The sequence below is a fragment of the Ambystoma mexicanum genome, chromosome 2p, assembly GCF_040938575.1.
Source record: "Ambystoma mexicanum isolate Mex_15411 chromosome 2p, UKY_AmexF1_1, whole genome shotgun sequence".
In the NCBI taxonomy this organism is placed as follows: domain Eukaryota; kingdom Metazoa; phylum Chordata; class Amphibia; order Caudata; family Ambystomatidae; genus Ambystoma; species Ambystoma mexicanum.
The window spans coordinates 1,123,350,185-1,123,366,896 of NC_090923.1; the positions used below are offsets into that span (position 1 = coordinate 1,123,350,185).

The 16,712-nt window shown below is 48.6% G+C and overlaps 1 protein-coding gene across 1 annotated transcript in view; it reads right to left on the reverse strand.

The window, feature by feature from the left end:
• The window catches only part of WDR74 (WD repeat domain 74), a 383,453-nt gene that overhangs the window by 128,884 nt on the left and 237,857 nt on the right, over nucleotides 1–16,712 (reverse strand). The gene's annotated exons all lie outside the window — the stretch shown is intronic.

Genomic DNA, 16,712 nt, shown 5'->3' on the forward strand with positions numbered 1-16,712 from the left:
TCGCTATTACAATTGCTATATTCATATAATTCTGGCAAATACTCTTTCTGTGGTGTGCAAAACCAATTTTTATTTACCCAAAGAAATTAAGATTTGTGAGCTCTACACGTTTCAGGCAAAGCCCTTCCTCAGGAGCAATTTCCTCTCAACATTAATATTTCGTCATTAGAGATTCAATCTCTAAATGATAAAGAATACGAGGGTATCAGTAATGGCGGCATCTGCCATATTTTATATATATATATATATATATATATATATATATATATATATATATATACATACATATATACATATATACATATATACATATATACATATATATATATAATAGTTTACATGGTTTTGTACAAAGCAAAGTTGGGAGAGTCTTCCACATATTTGTTCCATCAATTTTGGGTCACGTGGGTCCACCAAGTGCCTATCGTGGAACATCACAATGTCACTCCCAAAATAGTTCCAAATATCATGTATGGCGATTTTATAAGTCACAAATTCCTGTGCAGGCACAATATCTTCGGTTCAATGACAACTACTGTGGAAGAGGAGACAGAAGAGGAGTCTGTGCCGTCTTTCTTTTACTTTCTCTTTACCGTTTATAAGTATGAAACATATGATGGAAGGCAGACTTAACTGGTAGGTGGTGTCTGCTACTCGTAATCATACTAGATTAGCTGCACCTAGCATCTGAATCTACCACATCTGATCTAAAAAGAATGGGTAAGTTATTGTCAATTCCCCCCCATCCCCCGATAGCTTAATAGTCTAGGGGCCTCATTACAGTTTGGGCGGTCCGGAATTAACAGTGGCGGTAAACCCGTCGCCACTGTTAATTCCGGACCGCCCGATCCAGAGTCCTGCAGGCGGGAGGTGATGTTCCCGCCAGGGTTTAACATCCGCCTTCAGGCGGACGTAGAAACACCATCACGAGATGGTGCCGGTGTTTCCACTTCCCCATTCCCATTGAGTCCTATAGGACTTAATGGTTCCGCCTCCGGAATTCCCGGGACACCAGGGTCGTAATGCCCTGGTATTTCTGGGAGTCACGGAGGCGGAATGGTAATACGAGTCTGGCGGTAACCGAGGTGGTAAAACCGTCTGGTTACCGCCAGACTCGTAATGAGGCCCTAGGTCTACGATTGAGGTCAAATTTTATGTATTTATTCCAAAATGTGGAAAGTTTCATACCCGCCTTGTTATGCGGACTCATCAGGAACTCTCGGCTAACGTGGGAGATTCTAAGATGGCTGCTATTTATGCTACATCATTGCCGTCTGACGTCCAACATCATGACGTTGGTAAATATTTACAACCGTGCGATTGCAAGCTTGCACGCCTGTTAACCAAGTTTAAGCAACCTCAGCTTCCAAATATTCGCCAGTAACTCATCAATTGTGTGTGATGTCCATCTGTGTGACACCTTAACTGAAAATGGATAAGAAAAAGAGCATGTGAACCCGATGGTCATCCAAACGACTATAGTTGCAACCCTGACACGTTACATCGAGATCCCACTTGTTGTCTACGACTGACATTGTATTCCTAACTTGACATGCTTTGTTGGTATCCATTCTGTATTGCAGCAATAACACATTTAGTTGACAGATAAAGTATGATGTTCTGTGTGATTCAATTATTAGTGTCGCGTATGTCAGTGAATGAAGTTTCTGATCTATTATACAACAGTTGTAAATATTATCACTATAGACGCAAAATGTCCTGCCGCTGATTCTGTCTAGTAACGTTCTCATGTGTGGAGAGTCATTCATCTTCCCACAGTGCCTTGGTGTGTAATGCACAGTTGCAGTTTTGCTATAAATACCTCGTTTGACTAGAACACAGTGTAATCATAAAAAGGGTACAAGAGAAAATTCTTCATTCAGCCCATTCGGGGCCATGGCATCCAATCTATGGATCCAATACATCTCTTTTCTCTAGAGGTTTGCCTGGGTTCCCACCTCCTGTTGGAATTCCTACTACTTCCAGGCCCACATACCGAAGTTGTGTCTCATTTCAGTGTAATGTCTCGCCACTTGGGATTTCTGGTTGCTGTTCCTGATGCTTGATTAAATGCTCTGTGATCCTCTTATTTTGCAAATGGTCTGTCCAACATAACATTTGCGACACAGCAAATTATGCCATCTATCACAAATTTGGAATCGCATGTGGCAAAGTTCTTGAGTGGTATTTTTTGTCCTGTACATGGATATCGTATATGATCACCTTTCTGAACATCGTTACATTGGCTGCAATGGAGGCAGGGTAATGTGCCATTTTTTGGTTTCCCAAGGTGAGTTTGTTTTCTTCTCTACATTATTTTCAGCTTTGACCGGTTTGTCCCTTAGATTTCTACCCCTTTTCTGGGCAATCATCAGTGCTTTGGGGAATAATTTGGCTAGCTGCTGGTCTAGTCTGGTAATTTGCCAATTTTTCTTCAGAATTCTATTGATGTGTGCACTTTGTCTGGAATAGTTAATTGTGTGAATCAATAGTGGTTCACATTTCTTCATTTTCGGCTGTAACAAGATCCCTCTGCCTAGATTGTAATTTCTTGCTTTATCTAGTATTTCTTTGACCCACTCAAAAAACGTCTGCAATCGATGGGAGTCAAATATGGACTAATCTTCCCTGCCCAACTAAAAAATGTTCATAACGGCACGACTGTGCACTTTACTGACCCCAAGGAAGCATGGAACTGGGCAGAAAGTACACATATAAGGTGACTGGAGCGCCGAGGGGAAGAAGAGAAGAGAACGCAACAGACCACATCCTGAGCGACCACCAGACCTAGAACCCCAGCAGCACCAGCAAATTGAGATCCCGCAACAAGGAAACGAATAACAGGAGGCAACGCCACTCAAGACAAGGACATCGCTGTATGTGAAAAGCAAGGGAGCGTATGCTCCGCACTGCAATTCAAACCACAAGGCATATCAAGGCTGGCGGCCAACCAGCAACCACCCCCCTAGACGACAAAGCGAACTCATAGTACCAAACGAAGGTGCTATACTGCCCAGCCCCAAGCTGTATCCAGTCTGTGGAGTCCGGCTGAGACGGAGCAGGCACATGAGAGCTAATGTTTAACTGTTTATAAGTTAAAGTTGAGCCGACAGATGCTTCAGTTGTGGGTGAAGTGTGGGGAGGGGGGGAGTTGGGAATATTGTTTTATTCAATGTTTAGCATACAATGGCACTACGAGCATACTAAGGGTGGCAATTGCCGTAATACAGCATGCTTTGTTAACGTCGGCACAAATACAACCTATGGAACACATCCGGGAACCTAACAGCCAAACAACTGATGGCACCTGAGATGGTGCCACATAACAAGCGCCTAACGCTCCTTACATGGAATGTGAATGGGCTGGGATCCAGCATCAAAAGAAGACTGGTACTGCAACACAAACAGGCACTCCCCAGACATAGCCCTCCTAACAGAAACGCATCTGGCGGGAACCACGTGCAAACTATTCCAGAGATCCAAATACCGCACAGCGGTACACGCGGGATTCTCCATGGGGGCGAGAGGAGTCCCAATTCTGATCCACAAAAGGCTACCACTGGAGATTAAACATATAATACAAGACAGGAGTGGTCACTATGTACAAATTCAAGCAATGCTTTGGAATCAAACCCTGGCAATTATGGCAACGTACTCCCCACCAGCCCTCCTCAATTCTCTACTGACCAACATTAGCCCCACCTTGACATAAAGTATAGCAGACACGTGTGATAGGAGGGGACTTTAACAAAGTAATGGACAATGCCTCAGATCGCACGCATTTGAGGACCAGAAACCCTGCCACCGTCACCAAATTAGCCGCCTTTGCGTCCGCACGGGGGCTCCGGGATGCGTGGCGTGACCTACATGGGGAAAAACGTGAATATTCCTTCCACTTAGGAGCGCATGCCTCTATGTCCAGAATAGACTATTTCTTACTACCAAATCAGAATATCCACAAAGCCTGCAGTGCATCCTTCCTCCCACGAGGGATATCTGACCACTCTCCACTATTACTTGAACTGGAGACGGAGAGGCCGCATCCCCATCCCACTTGGAGACTTAACTCCTACTATCTAGGGTTTCCAGACCTACAAGAGAAAATAGAGGCAGCCACCTCCAACTACTTCGACCTAAACACAGGCTCGGTGGATGACCCCACTATACTATGGGAAGCATACAAACCAGTCCTGAGAGGCGAGATCATCTCGTAGATATCAGCCAAGAAAAAAGCACACTGTGAACTGATCATAGAAGCTGAAAGGGAAGTTGTGGACAAAGAAATAGAACACATCAACAGTGACACCCCACAGACAAACAGAGCCCTAGTGCTAGCGCAGATAACATATCTCTAGATTGCGCCCAAAAAGCACATAGTGCCATGAAAGCATGTCTATACGAAACAGGGAGGAAAAGGCTGGCAAGCTGCTTGCATGGCTGGAAAGACGGGACGAGGGACAGCAGAAGGTAAAGAATATAAGGACAAGAGAGGCGGAGATAGTCTCCTCCGATGCACAAATAGCAGAACGTTTTGCTGACTTCTACGAAGAGCTCTATGCGCCTCCCAGTGGCACAGCAGACAGTTCCATACGGGATAGCACCGAGCTCCCAACACTTAGCGCGGAGCAAGCCAGCATGTTAGATAACAAAATAACAGGAGGAAATTTCAATGGCCATCGCCCAACTTCAAGCATGCAAGACCCCAGGCCCTAACTGCTTCCCACTCGACATTTGGAAAAAACTAAGCAATTTAGATATATCCACCCACCTCCTCAACCTGTTTGAACACTCCCTAATGGAGGGTACAACACTCCCGCCAGACCTCTGCAAAGCCACAATAATAGTGATCCCCCAAAAAAGGCAAACCCCCAGACGAGTGCAGCTCCTACAGGCCCATATCACTAATCAACAGCGAAGCAAAAATACTGGCCAAAATACTAGCAAACAGACTCCAAACGGTCATTACGGCACTTATCCATCCGGACCAATGCGGTTTTATGCCTCAAAGATCAACAAGAATGAATATTCGCAGGCTGCATTTAGCACTGGAGAGAGCTCCCGCTCTACAACAGTCATTGGCGCTGCTAGCCATCGATTTCGAAAAAGCCTTTGATTCAGTTTATTGGGAGGCTCGGTGAACCATTCATACAATGGGTCCAGCTTCTTTACAACGACCCGTTGGCTGAGGTGAGAGTGAACGGGTGGCCCTCGTGCAATATCCAGCTGGGAAAGGGCACCAAGCAAGGATGCCCCCTCTCAGCAATGCTGTTCGCACTGATAGTTGAACCATTAGCAGTCATTCTGTGGGGGTCAGCCACATGGACAGGTTTTCGGTGGAACCAGTTTGGGAGGACAAAATATCCCCATACGCTGATGACCTCCTGGTATACCTAGACGATCTGACAGTCTCCTGCCCCATAGTCACTGAAATATTAATAAAAATACGGAGTCTTCAGTGGCCTCAAGGTGAACTGGTCCAAATCTGTGCTTTTTCCAGTGAAGGGAGTAGACTACATACCGCCACTTGGCTCCCCATACCAAATAGAACTCACACAGTTCCGTTACCTAGGCATCATAATCACAAATAGACTAGATAGCTACGTGTCCCAAAATCTACACCCACTAGTTAAGAAATTTGCGCAAGATGTAGTCCACTGGGAGGCACTACCGCTAACACCATTAGGCAGAGCAGCGCTCTTCAAGATGCTTGCCCTACCCCGGTTCTTGTACATCCTCCAAAATGCCCCTCTCCACATTCCCACTGCAGAATTCCGTAAAATAGATAGAATAACACGTAAACTATTATGGGGAGGGAAACTCCCGAGGATAGCTCTCCAAACCCTCCAACGCTCAGTCTGGTAAGGGAGAATAGGACTCCCAAACATCCAAGTCTACTCCTGGGCGACCCAAATGGCGACGGTAAATGACATACTCCATGGCAACCCGAAACTTCCCCATATACTAGCTGAAATAGCTGCTCGGCAGGACATGTCCCCGATCGAAAGTCTCCACGGCAAAAAGAACCACCCTCCGGAATACTCGATAATAGCGCACACAGCCCAAATATGAAAAGAAACACAAACACATCGGCTGGGCCAATAGAGTCACTCCAGCCCATCTGGAACAAGGCCCACCTCGCAAGCCTCAGTAAACTCCCCAAATGGCCTAGCTGGGCAGCAGCCGGCATACAAACCATACAGCAAATTTATGTGAACAACCGAATCATACCATTTGCCGAGATCTCAGACACATACGGTCTTCCGGCCACTGAGAGGTACCACTATGCACAGCTACAACATGCATTCACGGAACAAAGGGACCAGCTGTCAGACATGCCGGAATGCACACCAATAGAAAGAAACCTAGTCGAAGACAGTGTGAAAAGCAAGGTCACATCCACCATGTATAATGCCATCTCCTCGTTTGCAGCGACTGAGCTATCGAGCTTGAAGTTGAAATGGGAAAGAGACGTGGGCCCTATAGCACCGGAAGATTGGATCTCGACCCTGATGTACCACAGAGACACTGCAATCTGGGCTAGAATCAGACTCGTCCAACTGAAAATACTTCACAGAATATACTACCCCTGCATAGCATTGTACAACTGGGGCAAAGTGACCGACCCCAAATGTTTACGCTGTAAACAAGAAGAAGGGACCTTCTACCACATCCTATGGCAATGTACACAGATACAACACTTTTGGAAAAATGTAGTGAAAGACTCAAGTGTTTTGGGCCGACCAATTTCAACTGACCTCAAACTCCTCCTCCTGGGAATTGAAGAGGAAGGGGAAATGTCACGCTTCAAAAAGCTGATGCTCTCAACTGCCACAGGAATAGCCAAAAGAAACATTGCACAACTGTGGGGCTCCGAAACAACTCCACACTATGACCAATGGACATCTGATGTAGATGCTATCATCCTAATGGAACAACGAGTCTACCAAGCAAGAGGCTGCCTGGGTAAGGCAGATAAAATATGGGGGAAATGGGAACTAATGCCATAAAATACAGACAGTACAAACTAATGTACTCCGGGGTGCAACCCTGCCATCGCTCCTAAGTGCAGCACCACTACTGATCATCATCATCATCACCCGGATGAACTTAGCAAGAATGTGCCAAAGTTGACTTTGTACTTGATATATATATATATATATATATATACAAAACGAAAATAATGCCCTGAAACAAGGCAAAATCCAACGGGTTGCACTCCCAAGAGCAGCTGAGGCATGGAATCCAGTCTCAGTAGACAAAAGGCATGACAACTAGTCCAGGCAGCACAAATTTTTCTTTATTTATAAAAGGTGCAGCAGAAGGAAAAGCCTGGATAACAAAACGACGCGTTTCGCGGTACACTGACCGCTTGTTCACGTAGGTAGGGAATTACATGGAAGAAGGACTCCTTATCAATGCTTTAAAACCTCTATGATACTAGTGCATACAATGTCCCCATTCACAAGGGAATACAATGTGGTGAACAAATGGCGGCCATCTTATAACTGTAAAAGAACGGCAATGCATAGCAACATGCAGTGTATTATATAAATAAAAACGCACCTCAATCATAAAAGCATTAAACCAATGTTGTATGATTCAAAATATGTCATTAAGTGCGCAGATGCTATAGTTGCATGGACTGAGGAGAAAATGGCAAAAAACACGGGTAAGTAGCGGACGTAGAAAAAATTATGTTGTCAAATATAAGTTCAAAAAAAGAAGAAAACATCACATTCAAAATGAAAATGTGCGTTACAAAGCCATGATAATCCTAAAGGGATGTGACACAATATAATATGTCTTTTTAAAGAAGATGCCGTTATAAAGCATCCACCATTAGTCTACATCCCAAATCCAAGACCCGCACTAATTACTCCCGCTATTCTAGCCACTTCCTCAACTGAGTCCCACCGACAATCCATCATTCATACAGTTTACTAGCTGATACATGAAAAAATATGATCATGCCAAGTGTTCACCACTTGTCTCGCACAAACCTATATGCGTAGTCATACGAGTTTAAATACTCATATGTATACAAAATAATAAACATATCAAGCTCAATAATACAGCGTTTGACAATATAAAGTGCTTAGTGCTTTAGCAGCAATTAAAGTGCATAGTGAGGCCACCAGGGGGCGCACAGGCAATGGCTGCCTGATTTGCGAGCTCTTCCCGAGACCAGGTCGTAGCGGGGTCTGAGCCCCCCCCCCCGTCCCCTCGAGAAACCCCCACGGTGCACAAGTGGGCCGGATCATGTTGTGACCCCCCCAGGGCCCCTACCACCGAGCGAAACAACGGGGTCTGAAGACCTCAGGAAGGCAGAGCACCTAAGACGCGGCTGCCGCAGCGGGATCGCCGAAGAAGGCCGCAAGATCACCCAGTGTGGATTTCGGGGAGGAGCGAGCAGGCCCGTCGGAGCCAGCGGAGGAAACGGCCTCCCTTCGCCTCCCTCTGAAGGCAGCACAGGCCGCGGGAACAGCGTGCTGCCACTGAGGGAGGGGACGCTCACCCGGAGAGGCCCCCCCCCGCCACAGCAGGATCGCCGGAGGAATCCGCCAGGTACGGGACTCGGAGGGAGGGCGGTCGGGCCCGCCGAAGCGGACTGACGAGGCAGCCTCCCTTCACCACCCGCAGAGGCCAGCACAGGCCGCGGGAGAAACACGCCACCACTGGGGAAGGAGACGCAACCCGGAGCGCGCCCTGGCGAGGTCCCCCCCCCCCGCCTGCAAGAGAGGTGCCCATTCCCTCTCCCCCCTGCCGGAGCCCGATCGGCGGCACCACCACGCGGGGTTATCCCTGGGGGAGGAAAGTGTACCCTGACAAGAGGGGCCCCCAACATCACATCAAGGCCAGCAGTCCACCACCCCGGGGTGGCAAAAAGCACCCCTCCCCCACCCCAGTGGATAAAAAGGGGCACCGGAGGCACTGCAGTCGCTGCCCTGGGTGTGAGGCCCCCGCCTGAGGCGAGCGGGCGCGTGCCCGCCCGGGGGCAACTACCAAGATCCAGCAGGATCACGCAGAAGGGGGGGGGGGGGAGTGTACCCTGCCAAGAGGGGCCCCCCCAACATCGTGAAAAGACCAGCAGTCCACCACCCCGTGTTGGCAAAAGCACCCCTCCCCCATTCAAGAGGATAAAAAGGGGCACCGGAGGCACTGCAGTTGCCACCCTGGGTGTGAGGCCCCCGCCTGAGGCTGGTGGGGCGTGTGCCCGCCCGGGGGCAACTACGAAGATCCAGCAGAGTCACGTTGAAGTGTTAGGGGGTGGCCACCGCCTCCCGCCTCCATCCCCTGAAGAGCGCCTCCACCGAAGAGACACCAACGGACCCGCGAGGTGTGCTTGTGGCCCACTAGGATCTGAGGTACCTTTGACAGAGAGCCCGGGGGGGGGCAACCTGATGGACTGGCAAAGAAATTTGATAAAATATCATTACCAAGACCCGGACCCCCCCGCAAAAGAACCGCCCCTCGGTAAGGTAATGGCCCATCCGGAATCCTCAGCACCCTCAACGGCCGCAATGGAGCGGGGCTTTGCTTCCATCTTGCAAGAAATTCGAGATATGCGTGCGGACATTGCCCAAAAGTTTGAAAAAAATGGACCAACGGGTCGACAAAGTTGAGGACAGACTCCTTCAGGTTGAATCCAACCAATCTTCATCGGCAACCCTTGAAGTAGAGGTAAACATGAGGCTAGCTGCCCTTGAAAAAAGAGGAGGAGAGGTCAAGACAGATGGATGATTTCGAGAACAGGGAGCGGAGAAACAACCTCAGGATTTTTGGGGTTCCGGAGACGGAGAGAGAGCTGACCCGAGTGGTGCGGAACATAATCGCCCTCCTCTTTGAAGAAGAGATGACCACTGAACTCATATTTGATCGGGTGCATAGAGCGGGAGTCCGGGCAGGGGGCCCCCGGTCGATCCTAGTCCGGGTCCATTACTACCTGGAAAATACGCAGGTGTTGGAGGCCTTCAGGAAAGTCCAGGAGATCAAAGTATAACAACTCCCAAATCTCCATTTTCCAGGACCTTTCGGCATACACCCTGGCTAAACGCAGGATGTGCCGCCCCCTCACACAGCTGCTGAAAGAGAAGGGAGTGCGATATAGATGGGGCTACCCCTTCTCCCTAACATTCGAATACCTATGCCAGCGAACGACACTGATCTCGGAGGAAGATATCAAGGGAGCCATCCAGGACTATGTGACTGACCCAACACCCCGACGAGAACCGTTGGGGCAGGCCAGGAGTGGACCGGGTGGCCCAGGCCCATCGGGCGAAAGACGGAAGAAATCAGGAGCAAGGAAATTTAGGAGGATGAACACGCCCTCCCCAGCAAAAGAGGGGGAACGGAATGACTGAGGGGTAATCGCCAGAGAGAGTGTGGTCTTTTGAGTTTACCAATGGACTTTGGTTCACCCGCGGGATGGTGATTCGGCAAAGACAGGAGGTAAAGAGGAAGCCAGAATTCCCATGAAAAGCAAGTTTAGCGGGACCAATACCGGGGAAAAGGTCGAAGGGGGGGGCTCACGATAATGTGATTGGTAACGATCGCCTGGCCGAGAGGGGCAGGCTGGTGGTCCAGCCAAAGTGCCAGAGATGGCTGAACTATCTGGCTGGACGCCGGGGCAGGGGTTGGGGGGCAGGAACGAGTTGGGGTTTGTTTGTTAGGGAAGGGGTTTGGGGGTCAGTTGGGGAAACTTTATAATAGTGTCCAAAAGTCGATTCATGGAGAGCGAGAAAGGAGAATTGTTGCGATGCTGCTGACCATTAGAACGGGAATCAAAGACTATGGCTGATAGCTTGCCGGCCCTGGGAGTGGGTACCCTGAACGTGTGGGGGCTGAATACCCCTACGAAAAGGTCCCTGATCTGCAGGGAGTTTAGGAGGGCTAAACTAGACCTGCTGTTCGTGCAAGAAACACACTGGGCAAGGGGAAAGGAGCCCAGGTTGCCGGCGGGGGGGGGGGGGGAAATCAAGGAGGTCTTTCATGCATCCCACAGGACTAAAAAAAGAGGGGTGGCCATCTTGGTGGCAAGGGACGTGGGGTTTGAGAAGGAAGACATCTTAAAAGACCCAGAGGAGCGATATTTGTTGGTTCGGGCACCCTACAGGGCTCCCCCCTTACTCTGGCTGTAGTGTATGGCCCGAACGAAGGACATGCCCTATTTTGGGAAGAAGTAAGAGATAGGATCAGACTATTCATGCAAGGCCCACCGGTGGTGGGGGGAGACTTCAACATGGTCCTCGACCCAAGCATGGACAGGAAAAGGGTAGACCCCCTTACTCCCAGAGCAGCAGAAGAAGCCATGGCACAGTCTTTCCAGAGGGTAAATGAGGACCTGGGACTAACAGATACAATTCCTTCTCCCAGAGTGGGAATCCCATCCTTCACCTATTACTCAGCCATACACAACTCTTTCTCCAGAATAGACTATGTCCTGGTAGATGATACACTCCGAACATATGTGTCAGGCACCCAATTCCCTGGTCAGATCACGACATGGCCAGAGTTACCGTAGCGATGGGGTGGTGCAGAGAACGCAGAGGGTGCTGGAAGTGTAACAATGCCCTATTAAAAAATGAGGTCCTTGCCCAGGAGGTCTTGGACTCCATAACAGAGTTCTTTGAGCTTAACGATAATGGGGAGGTCGCCACTCACACGCTCTGGGGCGCCTTCAAGGCTACCCTGCGAGGGGTCCTCATAAAAATAGGGCCCCAAAGGGAGAGGGAGATCCAGGAGAAAACTCCAGGAGAGAAAGAATAGCCCGTCTCCAACCGGTGAGCTCCCCGGGGCATCCATTAGAGCGTGACCGGGTGGCCGCTCTGGAAGACTGCAGGCTACAGCTAAAAGATCTACTTTTACACAGAACAGAAAGGAGCCTTCAAATGGTTAAACAAAAATATTACGAGAAAGGGGACAGGGCAGATCGGACCTTAGCCTGCAAGTTGAGGGAGGTTCAGAGAAGCAGGAGGGTGAAGGAAGTGAGGGACGCTCAGGGGCTCCTTGGCAACGACTCCCCCCATATCGGCAAGGCTTTCCGCCAATATTATAAAGTCCTCTACTCCTCTGAATATGATGGGGATGATGCCCAGATAGAAAGCTTCCTTAATTCGATACAGATCCCATCCCTTTCGAGGGAAATGGCAGAGGGGATAGAGGGCCCGGTAACCGAAGATGAAGTGGACAGGGGGATTAGTGGAATGAAGGTGGGAACTTCCCCCAGGGAAGATGGCTTCACAGTCTTCTTTTACAAAAAATTCCGGTCCTCCCTGATCCCATACTTGATGAGGGTCTTTAATGGGGTACTGGAGGGGGGCATACTCCCCGAGTCCATGATGGGAGCCGTGATAGCAGTCTTGCCCAAAGAGGGAAAGGATCCATCGGAATGTTCCTCCTATCGGCCCATATCATTGTTAAACATCGATGTTAAGATCTTGGCCAAGGTGGTGGGGAAGCGGCTGGAAGGTATAATGCCGAAGTTAATCCATGGGGATCAGGTGGGCTTCATAAGCGGAAGACAGGAGTCTGATAACATCCGCAAAACACTAGACCTGGTCCACTTTGCTCAAACATCGGAACTCCACGCATGTGTCCTCTCACTGGACTCGGAGAAGGCCTTTGACAGGGTCGAGTGGCGTTACATGGAGCTTCTCCTTTACAGAATGGGCCTTGGGACCCACATCATGAGCTGGGTAACTGCACTCTACAGAGCTCCCACGGCTAGGGTACAGGTGAACGGGACACTGTCCGGGTCATTCCCCCTCTCCCGAGGGACGAGGCAGGGGTGCCCACTCTCCCCCCTGATATATGTCCTCACAATGGAGGCTTTGGCAATAGCGGTCAGAGCTCACCCAGACATTAAGGGAATAAGAAGAGGGGAGATCGAATTCAAGCTTTCCCCGTTTGCAGATGACATTCTGGCCTACCTGGTAGACCCGGGCTCCTCTCTCCCCCCCCCTCCTGACCCTGGTGTCAGCATTTAGTCGCTTCTCTGGCCTAAAAATAAACACGGCAAAAACGGTCCTGCTCCCAATGCGAACAACGGACCCTGCGCTTGACCCTCTGAGCAGGTTCCATGGGATTGTAGTGGAGAAGATCGCCATACGATACTTGGGGGGTACTCCTCACCAGAAACATTTCAAATCTGGGCCCCGCCAATTACGGCCCCATGATGGCGGAGATAACTTCCGATATGAGGAGATGGGGCAAAATGATCCGCTCGTGGTATGGCCGAATGACGGCTGTCAAAATTAACATTCTGCCACGACTCCTGTACCTGTTCACGACACCCCCGACTAGAGTCCCAGCGCAGAACTTCATAGACTTACAAAATGGGGTCCGCGACTTTGTATGGCAAGGGAAGACCCTGAGAACTGGAAAGGCCACCTTGACCCTACCAAGGGAGAAGGGGGGATTCGGGCTGCCCAACTGCGCGTCCTCCTGGAGCACATGAAAGAGGGCCTGAGAACGTATTGGTCTTACCTGGAGGATATGGATGCCCACCCCCAGAAGGTCCGCGACCTCCTATGGGCGCCTCGCAGGGAGATCCCGACACTTACGATCTCACCCGACCCTGGGAGTCCAATGGGAGATTTGGAAAGAAGGCCCCCCAAACCGCTCACCTCACCACATGGCCGTCTCCAATGTCATCTCTCTGGGGCCACCCCATCAACCTGGGAGGGAGAGGGTTCAGACACTCCCAGAACTGGTCAGACATGGGGATGGAATGGGCGGGGCAGATGTTCAGGGACGGCGAATTCCTATCTTACGAAGACCGCAGGGAAGCACTAGGTCGTGATTCAATATCCAACTTCGAATACCTCCGCCTAAAGGGCATCCTTTGCGACCAATCATGGGGCACCAATCTGAGAAGACAGTTGACCCCTTTCGAGAAACTCCTCCACTCAGCGGCCTCCAGGAAGGGGGCGGTTTCAAGTATGTACAGGGTTCTAAATACGTACAACCTTCAAAGCAGGAGGAGCTTCCGCTTGTTCTGGGATGACCTGGCAGGTGCCGAAATCTCAGAGGATGACTGGGCCAGAATATTCAAAATCGCATTTCACGGAAACCTTTTCACCGGAGACATGGAGCACAACTAAGATATTACAGGGGTGGCACAGAGACCCCATAAAACTGTCAAAGATGTTCCCGGGGGTGTCGCGAAGGTGCCCGAGGGGATGCGGGGAGATGGGGTCCAGAGGCCACATGTGGTGGCACTGTTCGAAGGTTCAAACATACTGGGAACAAGTGAGGGACTGGATAGCGGAAGTGACTGAAGACCGTCTACCACTTAATCCCCTGACGATGTTGTTGGGCCTCCCCCCGGAGGACACGGAGTTGCACCGATATCCAAGGATGTGGGAAACCATGCTAAGGGCGGGAAGAGTGGCATTGGCCCAGAAATGGAAAAGTCCTGAGGCTCCCTCGAAGGAGGACTGGCTGAAAAAAGTGAAAAATATGTTTTTGATGGATAAATTGACAGCCATGGTCAACAATACTAGCTCTTTCCTTACAGACTGGTTTGGAGTACAGCAATCCTGGGGATGGGACGTTCACTGAACCCACAGAATAAATCCCTCCCCGGAGATGACGGGATTAACCCCACTATGTAGGTCAAAGACCTGGGGAACAGCGGCAGCAAGTCAACTGATGACACGGCCACGCATCGCAACATCTCCGAGATGAGGGAGACGGAGGTAACACCGTGAGTCTCCCATGCCGGACACACTGAGCTGGACACTGGAGAGGGGGGGGGGGGACCCAGGGGTGGGGCGGGTTGGCAGGGGGGGGGGGGTAAGGGGTTTCACAGTTATTTCTTACTTGTTTGTAAAGTTAAAAATGCCAATAAAAACTACAGTTTAAAGTGCATAGTGCTTTAGCAGCAAAGAAGGAATTAAAGGAAAACATTGTCCTCTCAACAGGAATATTATGGCTAGTGCTCCGAGTCCATGGATGCACTAGTATGTTCATGAGTGTATAGACAATATAGATCACAACATCATACAATTTACCATAAATGGATAAAAAAAACAAATATATGTATATCACAAAATGATAAAATAACATGGTCTCTAAAATATTGCCATAAATACACTCAATGTCACAACACATGAAAACATGCATACATGGACGACTGGAGAGTAGACAACAAGTTTGTCCCCAATAAAGTGCAAGTGCCTAGAACCCTTAAAATTGCCAATCTTAAATGGCAACCTACTCCCTTAAAAACCTATTGAGCACGATGAACCCAGAAAAGAAAATACCAACTCTGGGAAATCTCCAATTCAGCGAGACTGCATCTAATGACTGAAAATTATGAATCATCAATAAAAGAAAGCGAGACAAGTGAACGGGAAAGAGTTAAAAAGAGCAAGCAATAGGGAGTCCAATAACCAAGCCATATCAAAAAATATTCAAGATAATTAATATTAAGAAAAAACACCCTCCTAAGAATCATGTTAAAAACAATCATTCAAGAAAAGCTTCACATACGTTTGGAAAAAACAACCAATAAAGTGCGTCAGAGAAAAGGGATTTTTTTTTATATATATGTACATTTTGCTGTGTGGGCCAGGATAGAAAGCTGTTAAACACTGGAGGGTCACTCTAAAACGTTAAAGGTTTCATACATTTCAAAAATATGTTAATAAATTCAGAAAATATACTAGTCAGTACCTAAAAATGTGTATAGCTCCTCATCAAGGTTGTGACCCCTGGGTTTTTTTGTCTCAAGATCCAAAATGGACTTGGTTTCTAGTTGTCTCAACAGTAACTCCCGGTTACCACCTCTGGGTGATTTAGGCACTGTCCGGATACCAAAGAAGGAGAAACCCTCCAATTTACCTCCATGTTGAGACTGAAAATGCAGAGCCATTGGATAATTAGAACCAACATTTCTTATGGCTCTAATATGTTGAAGCCTTCTCATCTTCAATTTGCCTTTCGTACTGCCAGCATACCACATGTTGCAGGGACAATTCAAAACATAAACCACAAAATCTGTGTCACAAGTAATTCTTGATGCGATCTGAACATTGTTACCCAGGATAGGATGTATGTAACTAGTCTTATTAACTGCATAAGTGCAGGCTTTACACTTGGCACATTTATGAAAGCCTCGTGGTTTGGTGTTTAACCATCCGTTAGTCAATGCATTGTCAATCGGCCTCATAAAACTAGGAACTAGTGTATCTTTAAATGAAGTGGAGCTGCGAAAAGTAATGTTAATGCGATCTCCCAGAATGGTGTTTAAGTGTTCATCTGATTTAAGGATATGCCAATGTCGTTGCATGACTTGTCGAATATTATGGGCACCTTCACCATAGGTTAGAATAAGACGTGTCTCACTGGTGTCTGTAGTTCTATGTTCAGTAGTGTCTGCTAATAACAGTAGGGAGCGATCAGTGTCTCTAGCTTTCTGAAAGGCTCTCTCCAACACTTTTTTAGGGTAGCCCCGTTGCTTAAATTTATTGGCCATAAGGACACATTCGCAATTGAAGGTTTCGATCTTGGAGCAATTTCTGCGTATGCGAATAAACTCCCCATAGGGGATACTCCATTTCAGGGCTGCGGTGTGATTGCTCTTGGCATGGAGTGGGATGTTGGAGCTAGTGTGTTTTCTATACAGACTGGTCCTCAATTCACCCTGAGCCACAGTAACAAGAATATCCAAGTATGGGATAGCAGTCTTGCTGTGGCTCTCCGTGAAT